We start from the raw sequence: 8,149 nt of genomic DNA, 5'->3' as shown, positions 1-8,149 counted from the left end.
TTTCTCAGCCAAGGTTCCTCCAGAGGTTGCTAGGGGTTCCTTGAAAGTTATTTCAAGGGTTCCCCATGTAAAAAAAAAACATTAAAAAAGGCTGATATATAATAAAAATGATTATTTATATCCATCCCAGTGGATAAGAAAGAGGTAGCAGGAAAATAATAAGAAATAGGAAAAGGATCAGCTTTAGTAAAGGAATTTTAGGCTATGAAAATGTGTTTTGCTCGAAGGCCAGGAATTCAAGCAAACAACATATTTTAGACACATGTCCATTTTTCTTTAAAAGAACAGTCTGGCAGGATTTACAATAAGCAATGATTTGAATCGTCAGCAAAAGCATGGAACTTGAAAAACGCCAGGTAGTTTTCAAGCAGAACTCCAGCCAATAACAAAATAGAAATGAAAATCCTGATAAAAGATAAAATAACACAGTCAAGTTTTGCTGTAATATTAATTTTCATTCAAGCATTTTCCCCCGCAATTCTAATCTCCTGTCACTAGATGTCCTTAGTCTGATGACCAGTATCGTTCTTCCGGATCGCTCTGAGCCCAGGTTCACCTAGACGTGCCCAACCTTTAACTGGAGAGTGAAGGTAAAGTAGCACTGTGATAAGTTTATCTCTTTGTCAATCGTATTTCACTTTCTATCATTATAGTCCTTATCAGTGTTTCTTAATCTTTTTAACTTGGGGAAGTCTTTAAACTAGTTTTTTGGTCCTCAAGAAATCTAATACTAAATCCACCGGTCACAGTACATTAGCGTGGAGGTCATGGGGAAGAATACCTTTTATATTGTTGGTCATTAAAAAGAATGTCACTAGCCTGTTCCCCCCATAGTTCCCTAACAACCCGCCCAACCACCACCCCCTGATGACTAACCTCCTGACTCAAATCCTTATTCACCCCTCCCCATTCTTCTTTTATAATAAATCAATAAAAAATACTAGGTGAATTTACTGAGGTATATTGTGGAAGAATTCACAATTTAGTGTATGAGGGAACACGAATGGAAGGAGCCGATATGAGAGATATAACTCCGAGGATGCAACCCTGTGGATGTTAAATGTGTGGTAAATTGTATTAGCTTCCACCCTTTGTTAATGGCACTCCTTGGTATATTTGTTCCCCTTCTTATATATTTTCTTTTTTTTTATTATTTCTGGATGTTAACCTACTATACTATATAACTATGTTATTTTGACCTCATGTTGAATTCATGCAATAAAACTTCAAAATTAAAAAAAGAATGCCATTGGTGCCAGTAGTAAATGACTTAGGAACCACAAACTGCTCTTAAGCAACCCCTGGAGAATCCATAGAGCTTCATGGAACCCTGGTTGAGAAACATTGGTCGAAGTACTGCTACACAGCTCACTTTCATGCCCACTTTCATGCTCACTTTCAGCTACTTTCATGCCCACATACCCACACTCCAGCATTGGCTACACAATATTGTCCTGGACCATCATCAGAACAGTGACCACAGAGGCAAAAAACAATGTTGTGTGCAGGGGTGTAGTGGGGTGAGCACAAGTGGGAAGGCCGTGCCCTCACTTTTTTACAGAATTGGCACGCTTGCCCATTCTTATTTTTCAAAAAAATTCTGGACCATGGACCCATACGGAATTGCAGAATTGGAATGACAGCTGCATATTTAACAGAGGGGTGAATGTAACAATTTCTATATTACATTACACTTTATTTTCAAGCTTGTATGAGATTTTAGTACTTTAGGGTTTAAAACACAAAGAAACATATTTGTTTCACCCCATCAGACGATTCTTTTCATCTTCTATCTGTTATTGATTACTTTATGAAAAAAAGACACTTTCCCCTCTAGTGTTTTAACTTTGGACCTAATATTCATCCCCACATTGTATCTACTTTGGAAAACAACTTTGTCTTTTTGGCAGAGAAAAATAATTCTATCTTCCAAGATTGATTTCAAGCAGATAATCAAGATTATAGCAGTGGAACAAGACAGACAAATATCTCCATCTAAATAAACGTTATTGTAGATAGATTTGCTCACAATATAAAGAGAACAAAATATATTTATAAGCTTTCTTTATTAAAAAAAAAAAAAGCAGAAAATGATAAGATCCACGGAAGCATTTTCAATTTCTGCAGAAAACAAGCAATGAATTATTAATTCATAGTTATACGTTGGCAAATACATTCCATTCATTTCATGTTTCTGCATTTACATAGTGATAAATGGCTCCTGGGCTCTTTTATGGGCTGAGCAAATATGTTGATTTATTTAATCATGTCATCTGCAGTATGGTGCAGGCCAAAAAAACGGGAAAGTGTTGTGTGCTTGTAACTCAGTTGGGACATGAGGGGAACGTAAATTAAAGGAGATAGCCCTGTGCTATCAGCAAGGGTGATTTTAATCTCTGTCCAGCAAGATTCCACAGAGCTAATACAAATGAATTACGGAGAAATATATTTTGCCAGTAATGGGAGCAATGAAATGCTGAGGAGGACGCAGCATGTGCGTAGTAAAGAATCAGCAAGTCATATTACACTGAACCAACTATTCCCGGTTTCTGGCTTTAAATTATGTGGCCTTGGAAAGTACACAATTTGGCAACATTGGTGTCTTGATGGGCCTGAGTTATTAAAGCTCTCCAAGGCTGGAGAAGATAGATTTTCATTAGTGAAGCTGGGTGATCCAGCAAACCTAAAATGGATCTGGACCAGGATTGAAAACATACCAGGATTGCTGGATCACCCAGCTTCACTAATGAAAGTGTATTTTCTCCAGTCTTGGGGAGCTATACTAAATCATGCCCATTGTCTCAGCAGCAGCAAAAATGTCAATGAAGCCTGAGTTTGCAGCCTGTATACCTATGTATGACTTTAACCAACACTGGCCATATACATATGGGTGAGTCATTAAATGTGCTTAATACGAGAGCCATGCAAGCCAGCTAAAGTTGTAACAATTGGAAACAATAGAAGGTATACCATGAGAGATTCATATGCAGATGGATACACAATTCAAATGACTGCATTAACTATACAGGGGGATTCATATCAGAGCAGGTATGACTAGGTCTTCAGCTCATTTATCGCCATGTTTTGTAAGCCATTCAATGCATATAAATTATTTTTATGGGTACCCGTAGATGTATTTATGTATAAAGCAAATATTCCTTATCAATTGGAGGTTCACTATACTGACATTAAAATTGCAAGGGTGTAGATCTTTCAGTAAAGCACACATTCCATTTTGAAGCAGCCAAAATGTTTTGATTTTGATACAATACAGAATGGTTAAAAATTCATTCAAGTTTTTCCTATGAGCTTTTTGACCCATTGGTGATATTGTATATAATTTCTACCCTGAAATCACAATTTGGCCAATTTACTACAAAATTTTATTTGGTCACCAACATTGCTGGAGAGGTCAACATGACCCGTGGGAACATGTGTCAAATGAAAAAGAATGAAAGGAAGAAGGATATAGTTTCTTCATAAATTGAAGAAGAAATATAGCCAGGAGATATTACTTCTAAAGTCTTCGAATGGGGCAGAGCTTATCATGTGTATTTAAATTTAAGTCATTAGAGAAGACTATAGAGAAACTTGACCCTTCTTGCTTCCTGTTGTCATTGGACCCATTAGAATATTTTTCTCCACTTTTTGTTCCGTTGACACCTATAACATTTTGGATTTCCCATTAGTGCCTGACACCCCTCATTGATAAGACACCAATTAAAGCCAGGCTATATAATTATTCCCAACTCTGTACAAATTAAAGAAAAAAAGCTTTGGCTTTAAACATACTACAGATATACTTGTTTTCATTGATTAAATCTAAAATAGATACTTTAATTTGCAAACCACTCAATTTGGCCATGCTGGCTTTTGGTAGAATACTACATGCTTACTATACAATGGTATAGAAAAAGAATTACATTACAGTGTTCTTAATTAGTCCCTGAAAAGGATTCTTCTTGGATGCATTTTATGGGTTTTTTTTTCTACAACAAAGAAAAGATACGCTAGATTAGTATTTCTAATTTGTTCAGGAAACATAAAGTAGAACGTGGGCAAAACAAGCTGTTTCCAACCAGTTTCAAAGGGATTTCAAATGACTGCTAAAATAAACAGACATAATTACCCAAACAAATAATAAACTTGTGTTTGCTGAAAGAACTAAACACACTTAAGGACACATACTTCCCAAATTATATTTGCAATTACATGTAAACATATCAAGTGCCAGAATCTTTCCATTGGAATAAAAAAAAAGCTTAATAACATGTTCTTGATTGCTGGTTGTATCTATATTTACTTCCTTTGACAGAACAAAATATGGATCGTGTTTCTGTATTTCCTGAAATTACAGTAAGGTGGCTATAGTTTCCTGAATATTCAGTTTATTGAGAAATTAAGATCCATTCAAACATATGCAGTGCAGAGCCTCAGGGCTGTTTGTTGTGGTGGCACTCCAACCTAATGGTACAGTAGCACGCAACACACCCCATGTCAGCACTTAAAAAATGCATTAATGCAGTGCACATTGATGATATGTAATAGGTTGTGTTAACACATAAGACATTTGTTTAAATTTTCAGCCACCTGAAAAATATTAATCCAATCATGCAGTAGGTTAATTGCAAGTTAAAAGGAGCGCTAGGCATAACACAACATTTGCCAATGGATCCGTTAGGAGCTATTAGATTATTTAAAGGGAATCAGTTACTATCCAAAGAGTTCACAGAACATTTTGTTGTATATACTCCAAACACTGCCTCAATGTGCCACCTTATGCCAGGGAAAGGGGCAGTCAAGTTCATGTCATATGCATGGAAACGAGTCCACCTTCTTGGAAAGAAAGTCTCATGTTAGTACTGGGGTGCTGATATCATTGGTTGTGGAGCTCAATGCAGTCATCTGCAGAGCCAAGGGGCACAATCATACCTTTCCTGGGACTCATTGACACATATGCAATATAATAATAATAATAATTCATCAACCCTATTTTTGGGCAATAGGACACAAAAAGATAAAGATTAATTATATTACACAGTCCTGTAATTGTTGTATACCATCTTGGTTTATTAAGGTTTTGCTATTATATACAAATAAGTCACAATTACCTCCTCCTCTCTCAAGCACCGGCGCCTCTCTCCTGTGCATGTGGCAGTTCTGAGTTTGAGTGAGTCTAATTTTCCAGATTTAATCAGTATCACCTCTCCGGCCAGGCAATCAGGAGATAGCCTATTAATACCCCCTGGCAGGCACAGCACTCTCCACTCGTGTTGCGCCGTCTAGCTCTACTCAACATTTCATCTACACCTGTTGATTGCTCATTTCGCTGTGCTCTTTCTGTGTTCTCTTTGTCTTCGCTGTCCCCCGTGTCATCCATGTTTCTTGTCTCTTCCTGTTTCCCGTTTCTGCAGTAACCCCCATGCATTATCCTGCCTACCTGGTGTGTCCAAGGACGGCAACCTGGCAGCAGCTAGCAGCCCAACATCCTCACCACTAGAGGCTCTGGAGAAAACCTGGCTGCTGCTTAAGTGATTTCTGAAAGTGACCCGAGTCGTAAGTGTAGCAGCCCAACATCTTCACCACTAGAGGCACTGCAGAAGACCTGGTTACTGCTTAGATTCTGTACCTTAGCCTTTTCCAGAACTCACACCACTATTGTGCAACCTATAGCACCCCCTGGAGGCTCACCAGTCTCTCCAAGCGTGACAACCATGATGTTTTGCACAATATGGCATACTTACATGCCAAACTGCTCCACTCCAGCACTGTAATGATGACTCTCACCAGGGCTGCTGTAATCTAGTCTTTTGAGTTTGAAGTTGTTGGCCATCTGGGCATGAATCTGCATGGCATAGTGTAAACAAAACAAAAAAGGTCTTGATGAACAAACAGATGTATCTATTGCAGTCATTTAGTCCGTGGTGTGTTTTTGTACTAAGTTAGCTTTACTCAAGCTTTAACAGGTAATTAATTCTCTTTATGCTCTTTTTCAATCCTCACATATCCAAACCCAAACTATTCATACATGGACAAATGCCATTCCTTCATTGACAAACATTATAGCTTTTCCCCTTGAGAAATCTATACTGAGGAAATGATGTAGCTTGACATTGTTAAAAAGCATCTGAAAATCAGAGTTACGTGTATGTTTCTTGTGTGGACTTACATTTACAAGTTTTGTTATAAACAACTTTTAGGAGCTTACAACTACTGCTTACCAAGCAAATTGCCTTGTCTAGCTATAGTTTGTCCCAATATTTGCTACACACAGGTACTTCTCCAAGCTAAACGTATTGAACATATACCAAGCATTAAAATAAAGCTCACAGTTTAGGTTCTAATTTTGGTAGCCCCAATGGTAGCAATCACAATTACTTTGGGGCATGCATAGTATTAAGTTACATTGAGAATTATTGGCAGTGTAGCATTCAAGATGACATCTGAGATGTCAAGATGTCCATGCTCAATCAGAGAGTACAAGCAGAAGGCTGCAGAAAAGGTATGAAAAGTATACTAAGGCATTGATAAAATAAATTAGAATTTAGCATTTTATATTTAGTCACATTTTAGTTGGCAATTTGAAGGGTTGCTTTAAATCTATCCAAAAAATAATAATACGTAAATATATGTTGTGTAATGTGCTAATAGTGTAGTCATCTCTCCCAAGGGCACAGTGTATTCATTACTGTACATACAATATAACTAAGCCTTGCAATAATATGTAATATTGTATGCTCTAGTCAAAAGTGAATCACTTAAATAAATGTAACAATCTATGTTCTAGCGTGAAATCGGGTACACAGCCAATAATTGTTCAGTAATTCCTTCTTCCTTTGCCTGTTTACATGTGAAGAATGTACACTAAAGGGTATTTTTTTCCAAGGCTGTTAAATTGGCCTGATGTTAATTTACATTTTTGTGTTTCTATGCACATTGTAGTGTTTATTGCATCAGATATAGTCCGCTTAGATTTATGTTTTTGATTTGGGTTAATCAGATTTGTTTATACTGGTATTAACATTTTTTAAAGCTTAAAGTGACCTTGCTATTCCGTGCTACATATTAAACCAAGCTCATCATAGAAAACAAAATGATTTACTCTTACCAACAGCCCTAATATTCTGCCGCATTTCTGATCTTTAGCTGCTGCAGGTATCTAACACTTCTTGATGCATGCAAACACCAGTTCCTTGTCACAACTCCGGGTTTCCTTTCCAAGCTTCTGTCACATTCACTGTCATATAAAACAGGAACAGAAAAACTTTCCTATTTGATTTTTTTTCTTTAGGAAATTAGATTTATTTTATAAACACTAACACAGCTAACACAAAGGGACACAATCTTTATTATTAACCAGGTAAATGGTATGGTATTTTGAGATCTCTTTGGACTTCTTAAAAAATTTCTGTGAAAACATTTTAATCATCACATGTTTTAAATTGAGCAGTCAGGTCTAAAAATTGTAGCTTGCAAACATTTCTGTAGAATTTTAGTTAATTCTTGCACTGTTTGAGACACTTTGAGTCCTGTATCCAAGATTCTGCCCTGTCCACTTCAGGCACTAATCATTTCCTGCTGCCATTCACCTGTCTAATACCAGGACCATAATACATAATTACATTGTATATTTATTACTTATTAATGTAATTCTTGCACAGGATTCTCTGTAAAGCATAAATGGGAGGTTCTACATTTTTCTGTTGTTGCTCAAAGCAAACATTGAGAAACTTTAACACCCCACAGACACACAAACAAAACAGTTAGTCTTTATGTACCTACAGATACAAAGTGAAGTTATAATTGTGCATGCATCATTTCTTATACAACATATATACCCTGGGTGAAGCCTTCATTTTCCACATATAATAAAGGCATCTATCATTTTTATCGTATCAGATATGAAGCCATAATTTTGTCTTATAATATGTCACTGGCTGGATTTCTTTCTATCATATGTTATGTATAACATACCTAGGAGACACTGCCCCTGATTCATCAATAAAATCCGCGCTCGCTGGAAGCGCGAAAGTACGCGCGGCCATCGATCGCGGATTACCGCGATCCGGACTCGAGTATGCACGTACACTTGCCTCACTGCCAGCCGGATTCCAGCCTTCACAATAGGGAGCGCGAATCTGCCAATTAA

This window comes from Pyxicephalus adspersus, chromosome 2 (assembly GCF_032062135.1).
Source record: "Pyxicephalus adspersus chromosome 2, UCB_Pads_2.0, whole genome shotgun sequence".
Taxonomy (NCBI): domain Eukaryota; kingdom Metazoa; phylum Chordata; class Amphibia; order Anura; family Pyxicephalidae; genus Pyxicephalus; species Pyxicephalus adspersus.
Note: the sequence above shows the minus strand (reverse complement) of the source record.